General features: G+C 40.0%; 1 protein-coding gene across 2 annotated transcripts in view; it reads right to left on the bottom strand.

Annotated features, from left to right (window-relative positions):
- tenm3 (teneurin transmembrane protein 3) overlaps positions 1-26,139 on the bottom strand; it is a 414,027-nt gene that overhangs the window by 225,418 nt on the left and 162,470 nt on the right. The window lies entirely within an intron of this gene.

Below are 26,139 nucleotides of genomic sequence, written 5' to 3'. Positions count from 1 at the left end.
ATCGTATTGTGATGGATACACTTTAAAGAAAACATAACATTGCGATGACATCCATAAAGTGTGCGCTGTCACAGTGTGATCGCAGCTGTAAATTGTTCTTGGTTGAACCAATAAAGTGAACATGACAAAATTCAGAGTTACTTTTTCAACCTGAATTAAATGGGTTAAATGTTTTTCTTTTTGAATAATACGCAAACATAGTATACTGATGTATAAGTAGTGGAGGGCCAGGAATGATCAGCTTGTGTATAATTACTGTGCGTTGATACTGAGTTATTCATGCATTGCTTTCTACCTGCAATCATCATCTTTTGGAAATATATTCAATCGTTTTTAAGGTGGAATGCTTGGCCATAACAAAAGACGGCACATCTAAGATGAAGAACAGTAATTCATTAGAAAATGAATCGTTAGGTGCAGCAGAAAGCACAGTGAGAGGTGTGTGAATGTGCATTTGTGCAGTGACCACTGCAGGGCGTATGTTAGTGCACAATACATCAGATCAAAAGCCTGGTGCACTTTGTAAGGAGCAAATCTGGCCAAAAAGGTAAAACACTGCCAACACGGAAATAGCAATAGTGCTGGAGTCGTCACCATGAAAACAATTATTACAATGAAAGCAATATGTACAAAAAATGCAATTTATCTCATTTAAAAAAAAAGATTGTAATGCGTTTGTCAAACTATAATATATAACAACTGTTTCCAAAAATTAAACAAAGGAAAACCCCGGTTTTACCGTTTTATACATTGTTACTAATAGGCGGTATTTATGCATACTATTTTAGACACTTTAAATGCTTTTTAGCAGTTGAAGTTCTTATACACAACACAGGGGAGAAGCACAATCAGTACAGGCTTATGTTAAAATGTCAATAATATCCTCTAAATGTATGGTGTGAAAGCTAAAATAAGAGTGATATTGAGCAGGACATCCAGATGCATAATAACACACGACATATTTTCAAAACCTTATCTCATGAAAACTGAGCCCTGCGTAGATTATACTGGGTCAACCTTTGTGGATGAGGTAGATATTTATTCTCATACTATCATCAGCTTGCTGTACAACAAATAACTTGATAGTCTGTCGCTCATTACTTCCCTCATCTGCGTTTTAGCCCATCTGTTCCCCCTGAACATGTAAATCATCAAAAACGGCTTGCATAAAATACTACATTTTATTTACATATATCTTTCTCTCATTTTATTTAAAACAGATGGCCATGGTGGGTTTTACGTCATTCAAACAGGGAGAAATCATGCATTTCTTAGGGACTATATCCAGGCCGTGGATTAATACACAGTTGGAGCTCTAATAAGTGTCTGTAGCAATTGGAACATTTATTTTGGGATTTAGTGAAATAAACTACAGTGTGTGTGTGTTCATGCTGAGAAGGAACATGTCAGCCAGAGTACGTTGATGTCGTGGCGCGTGGGTGGAGCGGGTGCGTTGGGATCTCCAAGGTTTGTGGTTCGACTCCCGGTTGAAGTGTCCCTGAGCAACCCCTAATTGCTCTCTGGGCAAAAATGTAAGAAGCCATGGGTTAATAATGTAATTGATGTGTGCTTAGTAGTTGTTGGACAACAATGAAGTTCTATGGCATGGACAGAGACGAGAAATCCAATACACACAGGGTCTCATGTACGTATATTTGTGTTATTAGCGCTACAGCCAACGCGTGGAAAGCTCATTGGGAATCGCTGCCTTTCTCTGCTCACTATACCGTATGCTGTATGTGTAGGAGTTTAACACCTGCTGGAATGGAATGTGAACGCTGAGTCGGCGATGCAATGCCATCTTTGATTTCTTCCAGTAACTGTAATATTGCATGGCTGCTTCATCTGTAACGCTTAATGACTTTATGTTCACTCAACTGAAAAAGCGTAATGCTTGTGGCAAAAATCTTTTCAGCTCGTCTCCTTGCCCTACGTCGCCGTCTGGCTCGGATGACTGCCGTCATTTCTCCAGGAGGCATATGTGAGGAAACCCACATTCTGGTTTACACCTGCTTTTAAGAGGCGGAGAATATTCAGCCAGGTGCGCATCCACTGGCGGTTTCTGTACATACCGGGCAATACATAATTAGTTACACTATACGCATCCCCTCCCATCTATTTATGGGAAACTCCCACTTTCCCCATGACCCTCCAGTGGATTCATATGCGTGACACAGAAAAGCGCAATTTCCCATTTTAAGTTTAGGCAGTCTGCGCTTTCACCCCTGTGCAGCATGTTTGTACATACCTTGCTATGCTTTTACGCGCACATTGGGAAAAAATTACGCTTTTATGGGGGCAAAAGCGTTCAACTTTTCCCTCACACATTCATACTCAACTGATGGGGAGAGTCTGCCATGAGAGGTGCCACCTGCTCATCAGGATCTAAACTAATGCAAATGCATACACCATTGGCACCATAATTTTGGCGCTGCTTGGGAATCAGTAATTTGCCCATGGACACTTTGACATGCTGACTGGAGGAGCAGGGGATTGAACCCCCGATTATAAAGACTGTTTGCTCTGGCTACGAGTCACAGCCACAAACATAATTAGACAACCTTTAACCAGAAATAAGCCACGGTACAAATACAACACATGATAACCACTGACTGTGCTTGCAGATTTCAGAGTCATGCTTCAATTTCAGAGAATGGGTTCACAAAGTCTCTAGTCAGTCCAATTAAGAAAAACATCAATGTTCAGTGAGAATTCATGAGGAGTCAACTTTCACATGATAACCATTCCATGGTTAACCCAAGATAACCGTTATAAGACAAAAACATAACGTATCCTTTAAACAATGACCTAGATTGACTTGTGTATGCAAATTGAGTTGTGGGAGGTTACACCATCATTTCATTAAAAGCCTAAAGACTTATGCCCTGTCTCAAGCATTCTCTGAGCACAGCTGGCACGCAGATTGCAAATGGTGGTATCTCACAGATTATTGTTAGCAAGTTCTTGCTAGCTATCTGGTTCTCATCATCGTAGTTGCAAGAAGCAAGTAGTTGGCTTTAATTAGTGAGACGTCTTACACAGGGACAGGAAGTTATCTCATGTTGCAAAACACAGCTTGCATGTCGCAAAGGAGGTGAAACGACAGTGGTTGGGATCAGACATCGGTCCTTCAATACGTATTTATATTTGTCTATTCACTTACTTGTGTACTTATTTAAGCCCATGATGCCATTTTATTTGCATTCTTTTTGTAGGTCCCATGTTTTAAAATTGAGGCCTTTGGCCGCTATTGTGACCACAAATCTAAATCCTCTAGAGTAGTTCAGCTTTGCTTTATCAACGTGAAACTTTCCATGCAAGGCCACACACTGTGCTATGACTTAGATGTGTGCTTAGCCTGGTATCTCCATGTTTTATAGGGCTGATGCCCCGTTACTGATTAAGGCGATTCTCCAAATTTGACGTTTTTTTTGTGTAGCATAGTCATTCATTTCTTGACCAGTAAAATATAAACTGATATTTACACATCAGAACACTCACAGCTCCCTTTTTTCTGAAAAATATTGTACTGATGGACAAATTACATTCTTACACTTTTAATCATGGATTGGTCCTTTACGGAGCAGAGGCCAAAACAACAGGCTAGTCACCAGTGCTTCTGTCTTTTGTGAAACTCAAAATCAAACTCATATTTACTAACACCGTCATGTCTTTTGATGCTAAATCACTAAATCAACATAGTGTCTGTAGCTTAAATTGGTTTGGAAGGCCAATGGCTAAATGTGGGGAGATTGTTGGAACTTTAAACACAGCGGTCAAATGATGTAGAGTTGAGAGCAGTTAGTTAGACATTCTGCCTCCAAGATGATCAAATGTGTGTAGTTTGTACACACATTAACAAAGTGGAGGAAAAACAATGGCAGAAGGTTGAACTGTTCAGGGTGATAAACCACGCCGCCTCTCCGTTGCGTCTACCACAAATACCCGGTCCATACGAATTGCCCAGAACTGATCCCCCGAGAGTCTTACAGTGCGTTTAGAGCGACGCGCGTTCGGTGTGAACGGACCATTACACTTTTTTCTGTAAAATACATATGGAAATTATTTTGACTGCATGATGAGAGAACAAGCAAAATAGTACAGCTCCAAGCTAAAAAATAAAGTTAGAAATTAGTTGCAGCTTTAATGTAAATGTCACAAATGTTACAATGATTACACTATGACAAATACATGTTAACATTTCGCTACTTCAAACATATTTTTCGTTCAGTTTGGAAAAAATTACAGTGTAACAACCTGGTTGACCTGGTGATAGATTGGTCAAAAACAGGTACATTTTGTCCAGGAGACTACTGTGTCTGCCCTCTTGCATCAGTTGCCAGTCATGTGACTTGCTTGTCACTTGGTACTCACATAAGTAGTCTTTTTCTAGACCTAACTCTTGTTTTGTTGCCTGAAACCGTTTAAAATACTTTGGAGTGTGTGTGTGTGTGTGTGTGTGTGTGTGTGTGATTTCACGTTTCTATCTCTGCATAAAACAGTGTGCTGTGTTGTCAAAGCTTGCCAACTCAAGGCCATGCCCGTTGCTATTTAGCACAGCACGCTACCCAGTGTGTATCTTTTTTGGGCAAAAATATACTTTACACATTCACATGAGAGACACAAACACGTTGCATATTTTTCTAGGTAAGGTATATACACTCTTGATCTATCTATATCACATGAACAGTTCTTCTTTGAAAACAAATGTGCATGCCTTCACTAACTGGGAAACCTTGCATTCCGACTTAACTATACACTATATATATATCTATATAACTATACTTACACATTACTCTGAAGTGTGTGTTTAATCAGTGCTATTGTTTTGTTTTTAATTCATGGGTCTTATTTTCTCATTTAAAACACTGTGCTGGGTTAAAGGCAATTAATAAAACGAAAGGCCCATTTCAAGTGAATGCACTTGTTCCTCTCTGCTCATAATTCAGTGCTGAGTAATTAAGAAAGAACATTCCACTAGCAGCCCTCTGCAGAGCTCCAGGCTCAGTCCCACCTCCAATGTTACAACCTGTTAGGGTCCCTGTCTGCTCTTACTGTCTGCTCCTGTTTTTTCCCCTGTCTGTGCTTATGTGTTTTATCAACCTAGAGTTTCCACCCCCGTGTTCCACCCACTGCCCCGCCCCTCTGTGGCTCAGCTAGGGCTTATTTCGAGGATCACCAGTGACGTGTTTCCCAGGCTTGTCGTCAGTCCTTTCAGTTACCAGGCTGGTCTCAGGTGCTGTTGGTCTCGCCATCCAGTTAACCATAACCAGTCTGCATGTTTTTTAGTTTTCTCCTGCCCTACAGCATCACCTTCCACACTCAGCTGTATCCCTCCAGACCGCACGATGTCAGTGGAGTTTCCCTCGCAACTCCGGTAGAGCCTGAGGAGCGCCTTCTGTTTGTTTTTGGACAATTTGCCTTGGTTGTTCTTGTTGTTTTTTCTCTTCCCACGTGGGTTATAAAATCCCTTGGTTGAACTAGAATTGCTGTGCATTGTACATTTGGGTCCACTGACTAGCATCAGACCCGGAGAGAACCAGGGTACACCGGTCTCAGTTTATCGGACTCTGCTAATGGTGTCAGACCTCTGGCTTCCACACCGCGATGTCGTTGGAGTTTCCCTCCCGACTCCAGTAGAGCCTGAGGAGCGCCTTTTTCTTGTTTTTTTTTTTCTCTTCCCACTTTGGGTGGTGAATAAAATCCCTTGGTTGAACTAGAACTGCTGTGCGTGTGCATTTGGTTCCGCCGACACACCACCACCTAACAGGGACCCATCTGCATCTCAAGGTTTGTTGGAGGAGGAGGAGGTGGAGTCATGGATGCTCAGAGGGAAAATCACATGCATTTATCACATTTTTTGTAAACGATGAAAATGTTTCCATACATCCTTCCACCAATAAACCATTTATAATTTTCAAGTTTGTGCGGGCGTAGCCAATAGCATTAGCATATCTATCTGTGTTACTACTGTATGTTACAAAACATACTAATATATTCATAGTTTGAAGTTAAAAAGTTTGTTGCTGTAATTTAAAGCCAAGTATTTAGTATTTATTTCTATTTAAAGTATCCTTCCAAGAGTTCTATGTTGTTTTTGTATCTTATATTGTTCAATATGGAGGTAAAGAGTGCCAGTCCTGAGAGGAACGTGATGTAGAACGTGCATTGACGGGCGACGGAGGAATTTTGAAAAGAAGGAGGATCTCTATATGATTAAATATAATATTATATTCGTTATTCACACTATGAGTGCACTGAGTTTTGTATTTTGGTTATGTAATAGAATAAACATGGAGTTGATTTTAATTGAACCGTTTATTTTGATTTTCTTCGGCGATGGACTTCACAAGGCAGAGAGGACACAATGATGTCCGTTGTTTGCAAGTCGGACCACTAATTTTTAATTGAGTGACAACCCGCTCTGACTTCGGAGCCACTGTTGCCAATAAACCTGATAGTAGTCTTAATAAAAATGTAAATAATTCATTTGGGACTGTGGGGCATGGAGTAGAGAGGGTGCACTGGGAAACACATGGTTGGGGTTTGAATCCAGGCTGCTCCATGTCCCATGGGGGGGGGGGGTAAAAATGCCATGAAAGTCGCTTTGGATAAAAGCCTCAGCTAAATGACAAGTAATGTAATGTAACAACTACAACTAGATATATTTTAATCTCTCTCTATAATATCATGTCTTCATAAACTCCAACATACTCACTTGGTGAGTGTAGTGATCAGACCGATTGCTTCCAAAATGATCAGTTGTATCCACATCCCTGGTTATCATTTAAAAAGAAAGTGTAAAACACAGTAAGTCATGACCTTAATAATTTATTTGCATTATAAATGTGAGTGAGGAGTGATAATGAAGATATAGATGATTGTGTGAGAGCTTTCACTCGCTTTATTCCACAACCTATATGTGCCAGTGTGAAATACGAAGCTGAGGTGACTAGAGAAGTTAAGTGACAGTCTGTGGTCCACAGCTGTCGAGGATGAGTGGAGGTCCCTATACTCGCTCTCTCCTCTCATGAATACAATAAATGATAAAGGTAATAACTCATTTCAAATGAACACGTGTCATGAAGTGAAATGAACTGTGAGAGGTATCATTATGCCGGTATTGATACCTCTTATTTCTTTTCTACTGTCTGGCTTATATTCACAACCCAACTGACAGCGTCTCCAAAGATTTTCACGCCTGGGTCGCTTTCCGTACAGGTGACCACATTATCGGGTCAAATGTGTTTTTTAAGATCACAACATTGTTTTGGCGTACGCCTTTTTTACATGTTTTGGGCTTAAGCAAATATAAATAAACGTAAATGAGACCCCACGAGACCCCAGAACATTTAGGTTGAGCCGGAGACTTTCAGAACCTGCCTGGGACTGACAGCTTATGCAATTTGTTTGAACTTGCCCAACTTAAACCTGAAGGAAAATAAACAATGACTGAAACACTTTACACATACAATGATGAATGCTGAATATGATAAAAACAATGAACACCTGTATAGTTTAGAAAACTAGAGCCGCAAATAATTAGAATTCATAACGTTAATTGATGGATGTTCGATTGAACATTTTAAAAAGTATTTCTTCAGTTCTCCTTCTTTTATGCATTAGTATAACGTATGCATTTAATTTGGCATTTTGAAAAAATGTATTTTTATTCTGTAAGCTCGCAAACTTGGTTCTAGCCTTGATAATATGATATGAATACCCCTTATTAACACCTTTATTTTCTGTATGGAAACATAATCACATTCACTTATGCATGCACGCACACATGTCCAAAAAGTGAGACACCAAATGACACGCCACAATCTGACTCCCTGACTCACTGACACATCACATCTGGGGACATACCCAGAGAAAAATCATGCAGATTTATTCCTCCTATGGGTGTAAAGAGAGAGAGCACTGGGGAGGGAACGAGAGAGAATTAAGAAGGTAGGGACGACCAGGGGGTGATCAAAAAACAAAAGGGGCAAAAAGACAGTCGGGCTGTTGTAGGACTTTTGGCCCGTGAGGAGCTGTCTGTGTACACGAATACCCTGGAGGCCCGTTGACACACACACACACACACAGTCACACACACAGACACCCAATGTCACACACACAGCACGGTCTGTGGTCAGGCTGTGTGCTGTGTACCATAAAGCAAAAGGACAGGTGTGTATTCATGCGAAACTTCTCTCTGTGTCACTGTCAGCGTGTTTGTTTGTGTGTGTGTGCGCGCGTGCTTGTAGTGAGTGTAGCTTCGGCTAAGGCTACGTTCACGTGTACCTTCATTGCCCGATGTGCACCCAACAATGGGCAGGGGTCTTCTCTCACCTTCACACACACAAGCACCCCCCCCACCCACACACACACACATCGTATTGACTCAATGACCAAGCTTTAGAAACCCACCCTAATTGTGCAACACACTTGCACACATGTTTTCACGTGGAAATGCCATCACCTGTTTGTTGTGGTTATGTCTTCTTTCCATCTCCTCCTCGAACTGATTCTGCATCTAGCGTATTTGTCTCTGCTAAGACTGTAGTTTGTATTTCAGTGACATAACTTCGCAAAAAGTCTTTATGAGAACCCAGTAGTGAATATAACAAAATAAGGTATATGAGTTAAAAACATCATGTTGTAGCATGGACTTGGACTACCAAACCCTTTTTGCATAGGACCTGTGGGGAAAAGGAAATTGAAGAAAAAGCATGTCTGTGCTCGCGGCTCCTTCACAGGCTCCAGACGGACCTCACACATCTTTTGTCAAGTATGGTTCACTCGCTCTCACCACTCAGTGTCTTGCCTGGACCTCATAGCCTACTAATGTTCACCGCAGTATCATGTGGGTTTTTATCAACATCTGTGTTCTGAAGGGTCCCATATTTAGGGAAGAAACTGTTTACATTGCATGTCTAAACACAGCAAAAAAGAAAGATGGACCATCTTGTTCTTTTAGGGGAGAAACTGACTATGCGATCCTCTACATGTCTGTAAGATGACGATACAAACACAATGTTGGGTTCAGGCGGTTAGGTGGCTTGAAGGAATGTTCCACACACAGGAAACAGTCTTAAATACAGCTGTAAAAACAGGTTTGCAGACACTTTGGGATGTCTCTGTGTCAGAGAGGTTTCCCATGTACCTATGTATACATACACACACATTGTGCACAAATTCCCACTTACAGATCAGTTTACCAACTGCCACACGTTAAGTGCCAGATGAACTTGACTGGACTTGCCTTAAGGGGGTTTAAATGTGTTTTCTTAGCTGTGTGTGTGCGCTCCTTTTCAGACACAGAGGTCACAGAAGTTTTTGTTTTTGTAGACCACACATAAGGGTATAATCCTCCCTCTCCTTCCATGTTGATCTAGATGCGTTTTGCCAAGGGGTTTTCATGTAGGATCTGCACATCGGGATACACTTGTTTATACATACACATTATGCTTGCTGTGGTTAAGGCTGGTGCCATTTTTTTAGAGGTAATCTAATACCCAACTAACATTAACAAAATAAAAATAAACAGAAAACCTCTTTTGAAAGTAAATTATATTCAGAAGTTGCCCACATGAGACATGGATACACATCTACTTAACCATCAAAGCCCTCACACTATCCCTCATCCCTATAATGTCGCAACATACATTTTTTAAAACTATTTTTAATAGCAGCTGGTGTGTGTTTCAATTGCATCAGAAAGCTCAGCATTCCAATGATGATATTCTAAACTAATTCTTTATTTTCTGATCACTACTTGTATTTATAATCAACTGCAGTTTAAATATCTGAACATTTTTGCCAAAATATTTTATTTTATAATAGAGTTTTGACAGCATACGATTGGCTTACTAGAAACTGAACAATATAATGTTCCATGGTTTTATGTGTTAACTGTAGTTGCAACTTTACTGTCACTCTTTGTTCAAGATGTGCACTTCAATTCGTGTCAGAGATAATATTTAAGACTGTAATGTACTGTATAGAGACTGTAACATGTCTCATTAATGTTAGTGGAAAAAGTATAGTCATATTGTCAATGTGAATAGTAACCGTTTGCCGTTGTTTGGATTAGTGTTCCATGTACTGTATCAGAGAGCTAAAATATTCTTTGTAACATAAAAGGTTTACAGAGATGGAGTTGGGATATTTAATTGAACCTCTGGATGCCTTAGCTTCCCTTATTTAAAGCTCAGTCTACAGTTGTGTTGCATAAAAGCAGTTTTAGTTGAAAAGTGTGATTTTGTTTTTGTGTAACTGTTCAGCTAAAGTATTTTTATATTATATTCTTTTGTTTGTTTTTGTTTACTTACAGAAAGTATTATTTCATTCTTGTTAAATTTCCTTTTCCCCCTAAAAGTATACCTGATATACTATGTATTAGTCTACGACGGAACTTGCAGCCCCTTCACATAAAGTTGTGTGAAAAAATGAAAAATAAGTTAGCATGTACAGTTCAGAATGTGGAAGGATAACTGGAATCAGTTGAGTTCATCCTCTGAAGACTATTGACATCCATAAAAAGTACAAGCACTGCCTAACTTAACCACAGGGATGTCCAAGTGAAACAAAAGTCCTCTGCTAAAACCATTCCTAATCATCCGTACAAAATTTGGTTATACTATACTATGGTATTGCTGCCAAAAATTGTGGATTTAGAATTCAAGAAAAAAAGACAGAAATCACATCCGGTTAAATTATAAAGTCCAAGAAAAAGTGTAGCTTACCCAGCAAAGGAGCTGTATTTCTATTTAGTCGGGGGCTTAGGGACAAAGGATGGATGGCCAAGAGAATGAAACAGCGAGGAAGAAAAGAAGGAATTGTTGGTAAACACTATTTACATGAAATATGGCCAATATCCAGCAGTCAGAGTGTGTTTTTGTGTGTGTGTGTGTGTGTGGGGGGGGGGGGGAGCTTGGGAATCCACACTAAGTCTTGCTGACTGGGGATTTTTACATGGAAAACAAACGGGGATGGGAGGCCATAAGATTGAGCTATTTACACACACACACCAATACTAAACACACACACACACACACACACTCACACGTATGCACATATGTCTACATACAGACAGATTATTGTTCTCCAAAGCAGTTCATCTCTTCCATCACCAGCTTTATGTTTTCAGGTGCACTGGTTTCTTCCATCATTATGGCAGCAATGTTTCTCCACATGCTGCTGCTACATCAATATCTATAAAAGTATTTTTTATTACAGAAAAAGCTTCTCCAACTTTGCCCAAACTGAAGAAAAAAAATCTCTTTTTAAGTCACTGACATAGCAATTTCCGAATACTAATGTCAGTGAACAAACTGCATTATTCAGGAAGAAATGTACATAGTGACAAAACTTGTATAAACACTTAGCCTGTTTTTTGGCCTCTGCTCCAAAGACGGCATACCCATGATAAAAAGTGTAATGACAACTACTTTTTGTTATCTAGACATTTGTTTTTCTGTCATGATAAAGAGGAACCCCTGTGAGTGCTATAGTGTGCAAAAATCAGTTTCTATGTTACTGTTGAATGACAATTTTGAAAATTGCCTAAAAATAACCACACTAACAGCCATATAAGTCCTATAAAACTTGGAGATACCAGGCTAAAAGCACATCTACTGGATCATGGAAAGTTTCAGTGAAGATAAACTACTTTAGAAGAGGCTTTTGTCACGCGGAAAAGAGCGGCAACTCCCGTAGACACTCAGAAACCAAAATGGGAAGAGCGTAAATTGAGAGTAATGATTGGCTGAGAACCCCCCCCCCCCCCCCCCCTCCCCGCCCCTAACACCTGTGTGGAAAGTAAATTCCTTAATTTCATAATTTCTTTCAAAAAGTCAAAGGTAAGGGGCATTTATGATTCATATGCATGAAGGCTTGGTGGTTATTTTGCTCTTGCTTCGGCAAGGCTTGTCATCCCTGTCCCCAACGTCGCCTCGGCTACCGATTCGGTGTCTTGTTTTCTTTGTTAGCTTTTGCTTACATGAGATATATGTACATAAGCACTGCTGTGTGCAAATTATTTGGACTAATTTGCGTAACATATTTAATGACTTGTTGGACTTGTATTTGGAGTATTTTCGGACGGATCAATGGATAAGTGCAGATAGCTAAGACGAACAGTGTGAAGTATTCAAATATTTGTTTGTGATGAGTACACAATATTCCTGTTGGACTTTGGTTCTAGCTCGGTTTTGGCTTGGTTCTGAACCAAATTTGGGGATCCTCGGGCGGAAAGACATTCCCTACAGTTGCAATTGCATACTATAATCCCAATATCTGTACCCAGCTGCAGATTTTGCATTGTTATCTCTTTAAAGAGCTTTAAAATAGTTATACCACTATGTAGTGTAAACATTGATGATTCCTTGGTCCCTATTCATGCCGGGGCTAGAGAAATTCGTATTTACAACTGGAGCACTACTTTGTAATTAATATGTTAGGTCTTACTGATTCTTGTTATTCTTCTATAATAGGGGTTATGCCTTAATTACTTCAATTTGCAGCAGACTTTGATTTGATTTATAATCAAATTAATTTAGTAATTTTCAGCTAATTTTAAAATCATTTTAATGTGCTCAGTAATTGCGCATACAGTCTGAAAAAGCATCTCATAGCGGGGTTTATTGGCTAAGGTTAGTTATGTACGGAACCCAACGTTGTTTCTTTTCTATTTTGTCCCTAGGTCAAGATCACTTCATCCCCTGGTGTGTTTCCCTCCCTAGTGATTCCTTTCCCTGATTGTTCCCTCCTTTGTCCAATCACCTGCACCCTCCCTATGTATTTAAGGCACGTGTTTCTATTTTCTCTTCGTTGGATCATCTGTCATTATCAGTTTTAACCTGTGACCTTGACGGTATTTTATGGCATTATGCCGGCTTCTCTCCCGGCACTGTTTGAAAGTTATTTTTGATGAAACTTTCGAATCTGAGTTTCGGTCCTATTTCTGCTGCAAAACCTGAAAATAAATTGTCCTGAGTATTGAGTTTGCAAACCAACAAGATACAAAAACAATCCAAAATGACATTTTACACATTAAGACATTATTTTAATACAAATTATTATTTAAATTTAATCCAGAATCATTTGGAAAATAGTTATCATGGTCAAAGTGTTTCCTACGAAAATGTATCATATTACTCCTGTATCTTCTCTGCACTGGCTCCCTGTTAAATCAAGAATATAATTTTAGGTACTTCTCCTTGCTTACAAGGCACTTACTGGTGAGACACTGTCTTATCTTAAGGAGCTTATAATACCATATTTCCCTAATAGAGAGCTGCGCTCCATAGATGATAGGTTACTTGTTCCTAGAGTTTTAAAAAGTAGGATAGGAGCCAGAGCCTTCATCAAGCTCCTTTCTTGTGGAAGCTTCCACTTTCAGTCCGGGGGGCAGACACAGTCAGCTCATTTAAGATAAAGACTTGATAGTCAGTAACTGTATTGCTGTAATATGTCTACGGTAGATACAACCAGTTTCAATGGCATTTCAATGGTTATATTTCAGCATTTAGCAGGCTTAATGAAAGGCTTGCTACATACATGCAATCATGCAACTGTAAAACTACATAGTAGTATAATGATACAAAACTATGCATAAAAAATATGTTCTAAAGTTAGCTCAAGCCAACTGTGATGTTCTGCTAAACCTTGCCAGTAGGTAGGTAGTAGGTAAGTAGGTATGCTGCAACACACTACAAATTAAATCAACTTTATAAACTCAAATTATGTTTGGATCCATCACCATTATTACTTAAGGGTGTGATCTACATTTAGTGTGTCAATTCTCTCTCAGCTCCCAGCCACGGTAAAAAAAAACAAATCACGAGGATCACTACACCACAAAGACACTTTTAAAGGTGCTAACATGGATCCCAGCAACACAATACACAATAGAGAAAAGCTGCAGCATCATGGCAATTACTCTAAAACATAAAGTTGCTGAGTTGTGAACACAGCTTTCCACAAATTCCCAGCTTCTCTTTTGTGAACTGCGATAACACTCAACAGCATGTCAAAAATTGTCAGCACATGTTTCTCTACTCACATCCTCTACTTGCAGGGTTGTGCGTTAACTATTTTGTCCTCACGTCTTCGGCTCACAAATCTTTGAGAAGTGCGGCTTGTAAGTGAGCAAGTTTGAAAACCCTTTTTTGCTTTTGATCGTTATGCTTTTGAGTGACATTTCTGTCAGGCAAGAAAAAACCCTTTGGTTTTTACTGATCCTCCACCGTGCCTCTTACATTTTGTGGGCTCATTTTTGAATTGTTTGTGATATGTCAAAAGAAAAACATGACTGGCAACAAAACAAGTTTTCCCTCACAACATGGAGTTATATTTTATATACATGTTTTTTGCACAAAGAACTATTAAGTATCCATTTATGGTGTTGTGTAACTTTATTTTGTCCTTTAATGTGTGAAGTGGATGGTTGGAAGAATGTATAAGGCTTTTTGCACTTTGAAACAGGTTCTGCTAAAGCACAATTTAAATTAATTAATGTAAACTGCCAATGATGCCACTGGCAAAAAAAGACCTTTTTAGTAAAACTTTGTATTTTTCAATAATTGCAGTGAACTTTGTTATGGAAGATGTTATTACCATCCAGGTGGTGGAATAACCACATGTTAACACAGTCCTCTCCAGCTCCCCTCACTCTGGGAGCTAGTGACAGGAAAACATACCAGTTATCCTGGGAGTCGCGGGAAAGCCGGTGAACCATTTCTTGCTCCTGACCCATCATTAAAGGCCTATAGCAATGAGGACACTGAGAATAGGATAGAATTGCCTCCAATATTTAAGTGGAATAGAGGGCTATCCTACGTGTGAAATATTGAATCCCAAGCCAAGCCATTTGACGGTTGCAGTATTTGAAGAAACACAGCAGGGGGCCGCTTGAATATCCCCTACTGTGGCGGCTCTTTAAACTTTCTCAGCCTGGGACTGAAATGGAATAAATTCTGCATCTTCCACGAACTCATGCTCATTAGGACACTCTCTGTTATGGAACCCACCAAAAACAGGAAACGTGACCCACTTTTAGGGTCTCCACTCACAATATGAAGAAATATTTTGCTTTGGATAAAAGGCCAATAACAGAGTGTCTTCTTTGACATTTACGCATGCATGTAATACTGGTACAGGAACTTCAAATCTGTTCATCAGCCTTTTCATACATGAGTAGGTTGTATTAAAGATTTTCCAGAAGCATAGCTGTAAACGTTACATTATTTCAACTAATACATATTGACTAATGAGAGTTAAAAACGAATTTCCACAATCTAAAATAAACAGTATCTGATAACTGGAAAATGATATTTGTTGAGTTTTGTGCACTTCTCACTTTAATTAAGGATTACCCTTAATTTATGCATATAGTTTATGCGTATATATAGAATAGAATATCTATTTATTCAATGGTTTTGAGCTGTTTTAAAGTTAGCCATTAACTGTGAACCAGAAACCAACGGTAGGGTTGCCCCCTAAATATGTACAGTCCAATGCAGACCATCTGAGGTACCGCATTAAACAGTTTGCATACTGTCTACGAATGATGGGCTATGTCTGTGCACTCAACCTACACTGTATTATGAATCATACAACTGTCTCCCACTAGAAGTAAAATACTTTCCATGACGGGCAGTTTATGTGGGAGCAAATGCATTAGTGTCTTTGTGTGTGTGTGTCTGTGTGTTTGAGTGTGTGTTTGTAGACCACTTCTGTGATCAGGCACTAGTGGAGGAATTCTGACATCTGACACAGGGAAGGGAGCACAGAGATTGACAGGCCGGACTGTATTGTGACGTCTGGGTCCTCGGGGTCCTTCAGAAAAGGCCACGTCTTCAACAGGCTGGCATAATTTCCATAGCTATTGGACCAGTCAGAATATTTGAGTCACTGTTGGGAGCAATTATCTCATTAACAGGGTTTGAAATAAAAGGAAAAAGTTGGCCGCTCTGCTGGACGCACAGACAACAATTGAAAGGCACACAGATGTTGAGGAAAAAAGGAAGCAGGCATTCCCTTTTCCAGTCAATGCCAACTTCTATAAAGGAAAATTATATGAGTCCTCCACACATGATATGATAATAGACTTTATCATCATCATCCACATCTAACATTAACTCTACTCAGTGGCAATCCATTTAGACCTTGATGGCAGGTTGCCTCTTCAAAAAAGAAAAAAAACGAGGCATCAGAGAAAGTACATTTGGCCTTGGATGGCTCATATAATAACAGTGTTCAAGATGATGGCTAAATGTCTCTAATATAAGGAAACTTAAGTACATGTTCAAAGCTTAGTGAGAAAGTCAATAGAGCTATTGACTGCTTGGCTCTGCTTGGGTGGTTCTGATCAGTTTAAACTAAATTTTGTTGTAAGACAGCTTCGCATTCTTCAAGCGACAGAGGCTGTGAGTGAGATATAAAGATCATTGTTCAATGACGTGTGCCTGACTTCAATAATCTAAAATGAATTTCATTAGGTGAGCAAGTGTGACCATTTAATATTATTTAGACCAAAACACATTTTTTGCAGAGTAAAAATAGAGATACATTGGCTCGTCAACAGCTTGCTTCCATCTGCCATTTGATGAAGTTGTTCCTATAATAATCATTGACAGTGCTGTGTACTGTGTCATCCAAATGCCACGCATGTATGTGCTCATACGCCTGCAAACACAAACTCTATAGCACATCTAGAGATCAAAACGCCACAGATTTGCAATATTCTACGTCGCTCCCCCAAGCTACAGTCCACCAGATGTTCACTGACTTTCTCTACTTTCCGATTCACCCACTTTCGGCTTGCAGTGATTCCTTTCCCTTCAGTCGCACCCACCTGTGCACCTTTGTCAACTCCCCTTTATCAGCCCTGCGGTATATAACTAAGGAGCAACCTCTAGTTCTGAGTAAGTAAGCTAGTAAGGAAGTGCCCTGAACCTTCATTATTTTAACGGTTAGCAGGGGGCTAAACATTGGTTTCAAAAAGAAGCATGATTGTATAGAGGTCTATAAGAAATCACCCTACTTCCCACTTATGCAGATTATCATTATGGTAAAGTTGAAGTCCTACGCACTTCTCTTTGCTTCCAACAAAGCAGTTACCATGAACATGATAAACCCTTTAGAGACCGTGTCTGCCCCAGTGCTTAAATCAAAGGTAAACAGCAATAAAGTTCAATAAAATAACCTGATACTCCTCAAGACACAGGATGAAGAGTTGGAGTAGCCGCTATTTTTGACAAAGGCCTTTTAATAAACCCTAAACCTAAACTAGATTATAACTCATTTGAAAGCCTGGTCTCAGTTTTTTTCATCCAAACTGTAAAATAATATTGACGGTTCTTTATGTAGTGTACAGGGCCCCAGGTCCGTATTCAGAATTTCTATCAGAATTTTAAGTTCTTGTTAAGTTTAGTCCTCAAAGCGGACATTTGTGGGGATGATTTTAATATTCATGTGGATGTCGATAACGACAGCCTTGGTACGGCGTTTATCTCATTGATCTCATTTGATTGGCTTCTGTCAGAGTGTACAGAAACCCACTCATTGTTTTAATCACACCCTCAACCTGGTTCTGGTGTATGATATCGGGATAGAACATTTAACCATCTTTCCACAGAACTCTCTTTTGTCAGATCAATGTCTAATAACCTTTGAATTCCTTCCACCGGGATCTCCTCCTCTTGGCAAAGGTTTTTACATTCAATGTTTATCTGATGCAGCTATGTTTAAAAGAGGTGATTCCTTCTGCTTTAAGTTCACTATTGTGTCTCAAGATATCAGAGGACTGTGACATTTTTTTTATACTTCATCTTGTTAAGAGTGACGCGGGACTATATTGCTTCTTTAGAAAGGAGAATATTAACTACAAGGAAGTTTTCTCCTTAGTATAACCCTTTAAATAAACATTATGAAAACTTGAAAAGTCATGGCATTCCACCAATTTAGAAGAATCTAGGCTAGTTTGGCGAGACAGTCTTAAAGCATATAAGAAGGCTCTTTGTAACGCAAGAGCAGCTTATTACTCCTCATTAATGGCGAAAAATAAAACCAAACCCAGGTTTCTCTTCAGCAGTGTAGCCAGACTGACAGAGTCACAGCTCCGTTGAGCCGTGTATTCCTTTGGACCTCAGTAGTAACGACTTTATGAACTTCTTTAATGATAAGATTCCAGCGTTTCCCCTAGGTTTCCAACATCAGTGGGGGAGGAGGGGTGATAGTCGGCAAAACGCTTCTGCCGACAAAGTGGGCGGGTGGAGGGTTCAGTCCACTGGTGCGAGCGCCACAGGGCGCGCATAAACGGACATATTGGGTGTGTGTGTTGGGGGGGGGCCAGGAGAGTTGGTATTCTCCTGCCTTTAACCAGTTGTGTAGGCATCTGTAGGCCCTGATATATATTTCGATGGCTACCTTTTCACCTGTCTTTTGGGTCCAATTCCTTCAAGAAATCTTACCTTTAGTTAGCACGTCTTTACTGGATATCACAAATCTGTCTTTGTTGACAGGACATACCACTGTCCTTCAAGGTAGCTGTAATTAAACCTCTTCTTAAGAAACCGACTCTTGATTGAGGTGTTGGCCAACTATGGACTTACCTCTAATCTTCCCATCCACTCCAAGATCCTTAAAAAAGCAGTTGCAAATCAGTTGTGTGACTTTCTACAAAACAATAGTTTATTTTAGTATTTTCAGTCAGGATTATGAGTGCATCATAGCACAGAAATTAACGCCGTGGGTTGTAATGACTTACAACCTACAAAGGTCTTGCCTCGGTTCTTGATCAATGCATTCTTTTACGGAGGCTGGAACCGTTGCTTGGTATTAAAGAGGACATATTATGAAAATTCCAGTTTTTCAGTGCCTCTACACGTTAATTTGGGTATCTGGCATGTCTACCGACCCCCAAACCCTGGAAAAAAACAACTCCTGCAATTTGTTAAAGTTCTTGTAAGCCAGAAACGTCATGCTTGAGTGACTGAGAATGAACTTCCTTATCATTCTCTCGTCACAATGAAATGGGAGTCTCTACATGGCCTTGGCCCACCCCCCCATCTCATCCCCCCACCCCCCTACACTCACTCTAGATCAGGGGTTCTTAACCTTTTCGACCTTGAGGCCCAATTTTTATAGTACAAAGTGGCCCGGGGCCCATTAAATATTAACACTGTATAGGTTTAATTGACTTCACTCTCGGTTTGATTTGTATTCAATAATAAACCAAATCCACTTATTGTTTAACAAGCAAAAAAAATTGTCAAATAAAATGACATGATAAAATGGGATCATCACAAAGACAATGCACATTTAGAGTTGTTTGTCAGTGACACGACAGACCTTTTCTGCATCTGCAGCCCAATTTCCTTCCTCTTAAAATATTCCACCGGCTTTCCCACAAGCATCGGGTGCTTGGTCTCTAGATGCCGCAGTAGTTTTGAGGGCTTGAGAGCTTCGTTGGACAGCATTAGCCCACACTCCACACACTGGGCTTTTGGCACTGCCTCTGTTCCTCCATTTACGAAACCGTATTTAATGAAGTCGAGATTGTATTTCCGCAAAAACTTTGTCTTCTGGGTGGGGGTATCGGCAGGACGTTCGTCTTCATTTTTTCTTTTTAAAAACGTATCCATTTTTGCTGCGAAGTAGACAGTCTTCTTCTCTGTGTATTGGCGCTTTTTAAACAACCGAGTGATGCATTACCGCCACCACATGGTCGAAAGCTGCACGCAGTCCCGCGGCCCTTGCGGCCCACAGGTGCAAAACTGAAAGTTTTTTGCGGCCCTCTAGGGGGCGCTGGTGGCCCAAGTTTGGGCCGCGGCCCTATGGTTAAGAATCACTGCTCTAGATACTGTAGCGTCTTGGGTGTAGTGGCTCACTCACAACACGGAGGCAAAAGGACGTACGGGCAGGAAGCCTTTCATTCTTGTTCAGGAGCACAGTAAGAAGACCCCCCCCCCCCCCCCCACGCTGTCTCTATAGGCTGTAACGTTACTTACTCTGTTATTAACTGCAACTCTTCTGCCTAACTTGATTAGCCCACAATACGGGAACACTCGCCTCCCCTGATCTCCCCTGAACTCCCCCAATCACTGGCCGCCCACTGCCTAGCATGTACAGTGACTCCCCATAATTGGCCGGAGTGAGGGGGATGACGTGGCACACAGAACTAACACACACATACACACTCCTGAAGAGGGTTGCTACAATACGATATTTGCCAAGGTACTTCACCTTGTTTTTGCAAAACTCAGATACAATTGGAATAGCTAGCTAGCAACATGAAGCAAATGAAGCCCTTAAGATGTGCTGTGGTCGGCTGCACAGATCCGCACAGGAGGGGGGAGCTGGCTCATTAGCATTTAAACGAACAGGCACTGGGTAAAAAGGGTTCCGTTTTAAATGATCCTTGTGCTATTTTGACCAAAGCATGTTACAGACATTTCATTAAGACCCCAAACAACCATATCAACTTGTGGTAAAATGGGCATACGATGGATCCTTTAAAGGAACCCCAACAATCTGGTTTGTTTCATAATTATTTATTTCGGCAAAGCAGCCGGCCCTGACTCTGTCTCCCCCTCCACCCTGAAGCATTGTACTGATCAGCTGTCTCCGGTGTTCACGGCCATCTTCAACACCTCACTGACATGCGACTTACCAGCCTGCTGTAGACGTCCACCATCATCCCTGTCCCCAAAAAGCCCAGGATGACTAGACTTAATGATTACAGGCATTTGCCCTGACCTCTGTAGTCATGAAGTCTTTTGAACGGCTAATCCTGTCCCACCTAAAAACCCTCACCGACCCCCTCCTGGACCCCCTACAGTTTGACCTCAGAGCCACCAGGTCTGTAGACGATGCTGTCAACATGGCCCTCCACGTCAACCCCCAGCATCTGGACTACCAAGGAACCTACGCCAGGATCCTGTTTCTGGACAACAGTTTGTCAAGCTCCTGAAGTTTGCAGATGACACCACCCTCATTCTGCTGGTCTCTGGTGGGGATGAGTCCGCCTACAGATGGAAGTCTGACCATTTTGTAACCTGGTGCAGTCAAAACAACTTAGAGCTCAACGGTCTGAAGAACAACCAGCACGTTATTATTGAGCAAACCTCCTCCAATATTACTTAATTTTGAGTAGCAGTGTGTCCTTAAACAATACAATTATCCTAAACTTTAACGTACTATATGTTATGTACTATATGTTATGAGTGAAAATTATTTTCAGTCTCCTGTAAATTGGCTGACTAGATGAAATTGCAGTTTCTTGTCTTTCTTGTTATCCTTATGGTTGAATGTACTTATTGTAAGTCGCTTTGGATAAAAGCGTCAGCTAAATGACATGTAATGTAATGTAATCGCGATATAGGTAAGAGGATCATAAAAGGTTGGCGTAACCACACACAGCTAACGTTACTATTCATTTATCCGCCATTTTTTTAATTTGGCAACTCTCAGTTGCTCTGCAGGACATCAGTAACGACAGGGGGAGCATCTTGATGCTGATAGGCTATGGCGCTGCAGCAAGACGGCAATTTGTTGCCAAAGTTTAAAAGTTTTAATTCACACGTTTGGCGCGTTTAGCCACTTGGTGCAAATTTGAGCGACATCAACACAAATTTGACGAAACAAACGGGCTGCACTATCGCAAATTCTCTTCATTGTACAAAATCACTTCAGCCTCATCGCCTCTGTGCATAGACTTTGTTCGTTTGGTGTGAACGCACAGTAACCACACACCCCTGGAATGTTGCAATGTGCACCATGCGAATTTGGGCAGCAGATGATGCAAACCCAGTAACGCTTTGTTTTTTTTCCCAAAAGCAAGATGTCAAAGGTCTCCCTGATGTAGGGTTGCCAACTTCCTCAACCCCAAAAGAGGGACACTTTTTTCCAGGTGTGCACGGGCGCGCCATGGCTAATGGATAGTTCTCGGCGGCATACTGTACAAAACGCTTTCCTTTCGTTATTGGCGATTGCTTTAACCCATGACATTTTGGCTTCCCATTCTTTTTTATAGCTTTTTAAAGTCTTTTTTTCTTTGAAGGTTCACTGCTCATTTTGACACACGATAACTCGCTCACCTCCCAGTGGCCAGTTCAAACAAACTGTCACCAACAAGCAACAACCGTGTCCCATACCAACGTTCACGTGAGTTTTTTCGGCACATTTAAAGAAGCCTATTATTGCCCGTCTAAAATATATATATATATATATTGGCTGTGATTGGAATACGGGACTGGAGCTGTTCCTGACGGGACATATCAAAATCACCCATAAATTGGGATGTCCCGGACAATTCGGGAAGGTTGGCAACCCTACCCTGATGTCACCTTGGAATATACCACACATCGCTCAACTCTTTTTTTACGATGCGGCTTTTCCTCGGTGATAGGAGTAGACCACAGAGTTAACAGCTTTTAGCCTCTTCCCCCCATGCGATTCAGTTTTGTGGGTAAGTAGGCAAAATGCACCACTCTTCCAAGACACCAGGACACCTCCTTAATCTGTAGTTTCTTGGTCAGCCCAATTCATGACAAATTTATTTTTACTTAAATTAAAATTGAGTTGCCCAAAATTTGTCTGATTTGAGTGAGGAGTGCCACAGGTAGTTGTTTATAGATTCTTGGTGTCACACGTCTGCTTTGTTGGGTTTCATTCAGTGTTTTGTTTTCTGATTTTTGCTTGACATCAAATGATCTTTAAAAACCATGAGAAGAAAAAAATATATTGTCTTTGTGGGGGTAGCTACAGTTTAAGGAAAACTGGCCATGAGGTTTAATGTCAAGACTGGCTATTTATTAGACAATGAAATTAATGTGACTATTGGATCAGACAAGCAGACCAATCAACAGTCATATTATGGTTGTTAATGAGTGATTTTAAGCACTTAAATTAATAAAGTAGCATTCATAATGTACAAAAAATAATGATCAAAACTCAAAAATATTGACAATCAAAAGAATAAATGATTTACCTTCTCTTTCTGCTGCTCCTATAACAAAGCCCTGTTACCTTTGGGGAAGGTTCTATGCAACTATATTGTGAGGACGTGCAATTGGAACCAATCCCCACACTTTCACTTTACAAAAGGGCTCTCAAGCTCTCAGAGAAATGACAGGAAAAGCAATTTCCACACACAGATCATGCCAATTTCCCTGCAATACACATTATAGTGAAAGCACTCGTCAACAAGCAATTCACCATAACACTTCCCTCTGACTTTTGACTTCTGTGTCAAAAGTTGAACTTTTTTTGCTTACTGGCCAATGATTTTCGTTGTGGCACTAAAACAAATTGTATCCTGAATATATATATATATATATATATATATATATATATATATATATATATATATATGTATATGTATATATACATATATATATATTCATATATCTTTTGTAACCGTCGACTGAAAAAAAAAATCTGAATGGAGGCTTAACAAACCATCTGTTGCAGTAATGACTTAACTAAACTGAATTCAATAAAACAATAAGCAGATGTATAACACAGCACAGAACACGGACAGTTGCCATTAGGAATAGATCAAACTAATTTAGCTTTCAGTTTTCAAAATGTTGTTTTTCAAAATTTCCTTTTCAGTGTGCACCAATAGATATAAAAATAACTGATCAGTTGTGAGTGCCAACAATTCTCACTAATATACACTTGTCCTTGCCGAGAAATTTGTAAGAATCGTTTAAGGTAGCATGAACGTCAGTTATTTTTGCTTCCCACTTTGTTACACTCACCTACACAGAGAACACACAATCATACCGTTTTGACATAATTAATTTGTAATTTGTGATTTTGGGCTAAATGAATTATCATACAAAAGTCACCAAAATATTATTAGTGATATTGGTTACTTATGTATTGTAGTAATGTATACAGTATAGTAAAGTAGTCATAGGAAAGAAGCACATGTGTTCTGGAGACATTAACAATAGCTGAGTTCTATCCAGCATGACAGTAAGCCATGACAGTGTGACAGGTAGTCAGCATGCACAATAACAAGGGCCCTTTACAGTTAAAATCAACAAATGATGTATACAATTGTTTTAGTTTTAAAGGCATCAAGGCATCTATACTTTATTTTAGTGGTATAGACAATAAGTAATACAGAAGAATAGCCATCATGGACAAACATGTTGAGGCTTGGAGTTAGAAATCTTTCCTAATCTTTTTTTCCATAAAAAATGGATGTCTATGAAACATAGCCCAAACCAGATGAAAAGGAGGAGGCAAATGGATTAAAACGTATACGCTGTTCACACTGACTGGAGTCTCAATAGGGGATGGCACAGAAATGTAATGAAACCTCTGTGTAAACATCATAGAAAACAAATCTAGCAATATTGCACATTTTCTGGATACAGTTCCAATGTAATTTTATCTGGTCACAAAATATTGAGATGTGTTTAACTGAATAACTTTCTAAAATGGCTGGTTGCACTTTTGGGCTAAATATAACTTGAATAACAGAAAAGCCACAGATCTGGTGCTCTAGGGAGTATTTCTGGTAGCAGGAAAATAAAAAAGTGTGTGTGTGGGTTCAGAGTGATGAACGTCACTTTGTCCAGTGCAACAGTGTGTGTCTTCGATGTGCTTTTAGTCGTGGACAACAATAGAACTCCATGGCACAGAAGAAGAAGATATATCAGACTTTGGATAATTACACAATACCTATTATTAACAATAATACATTAAAATAAGAACATGATTATCGGACTTAACCTTTAACTAATTACCTGATTCAGCAGGGAGGAAGAAAGAGAGGGAGGGAGCGGGAGAGAGAAGGAGAGAGAGAGAGAGTTCTAATAGGCAAAAATCCGACGTCATTCTTCTTTGTAGAATGAACACCAAACCGAGTAAGCTCACAGACAGATCACTGCAGCCACTGACTACTTAATGTATGTTTTTACTTTTTCATTTGAAAAAGTAAAAACATACATTAAAATGTAGAACGTTTTTATGATTACTGTGGCCCAAGGTGAATTCAGAGAAGCTTTTCAAGATCTGCAGTGGACCTGTAAGCTTCATAAATAGCTTCGTTGATTTGAGGTTTCAGAGGTTGGATGTGATTGTGTTCAGGCTCAAGGGATGAAATGGCTGGCTGAGATTGTGAAATGGTGGAGCTTGGAGGTGATTCACAGTAGGTACTATAAAAAGATTTTAACAAAGGGGTAAAGAACTTTGTTCCTGATGATTTGGCTTAATTTGTTTCAGGTTTTGTGCCGAGATTAATAAATAAAATAAAATAATGATTGTTTATATGAAAAAAGAAGTTTTGGAATTTAACTGTATGGGTTTGAATATTCTTTATTTAAGGATTGGGCAAGGCTTTTGAAAATCATCGACACATTTCATTGCGATTTGTAGTTCCAATGTAAGCATTCAATCTGAATTTAAATCTCAATCAGCAGAACAACAAGAAAGTAGCAGAAGGTCGAAACAAGAGTTTGACATTTACACTGCAGGGAATCCACTCACTCTCCGCATATGTCCTTCTTACTGCAATAAAAAAAAGTGAAATTTGTAGCCTATTTTCCACCAGATAATTATCTTTTAATTGCTGTTCTTTCCCTCCTTTTTCAACTTTGGCCGTTTTTTTCTTCTTCCACACTTTGTTAAATCTCTCTGTGACAAAAAGGTCATAGTGCACCGGGTGTGATGCCGCCGCTGTGTAAGTGTGTGGTGTGTGTGTTTGAGATGGACAGATCTATAATCGAGCTTCTCGTGCTCTCTGTGTGTGATATTTACCATGGTAACTGGCAGACAAATGGAATGGCATGCAGTCGGACAGACGCTGCAACAAGAGAGCACAGAAAACATGAAGGGAAATGGAGAGGACTAAAGAAAAGGTAAGAACAAGACAGCTGTTGCCTTGCGAGGGTCAAGTGAGTACCCTTTCCCTTTTGATAGAATCATTCTGAAAGTGGAAGAGTGAGGGAAAAAAACAATCAACTCAAAGGTGTGTGGTAGTTTCAGATGGGGGGGTGTAGATGTGTGTGCCAAAACTAGTGAAGCTATGCGTCTTTCTATGTGTGAGGATCTGGCTCACCCTCTGGGTGGAGCGTCTCCTCTCTCGGCTTGCGGTCTAGACGCCGAGCACCATTCCCTACCCGTAAT

This window comes from Gasterosteus aculeatus, chromosome 9 (genome assembly GCF_964276395.1).
Source record: "Gasterosteus aculeatus chromosome 9, fGasAcu3.hap1.1, whole genome shotgun sequence".
NCBI lineage: Eukaryota > Metazoa > Chordata > Actinopteri > Perciformes > Gasterosteidae > Gasterosteus > Gasterosteus aculeatus.
The sequence above is the reverse complement of the archived record's forward strand: the minus strand, read 5'-3'. Positions and strand labels throughout refer to the sequence as shown.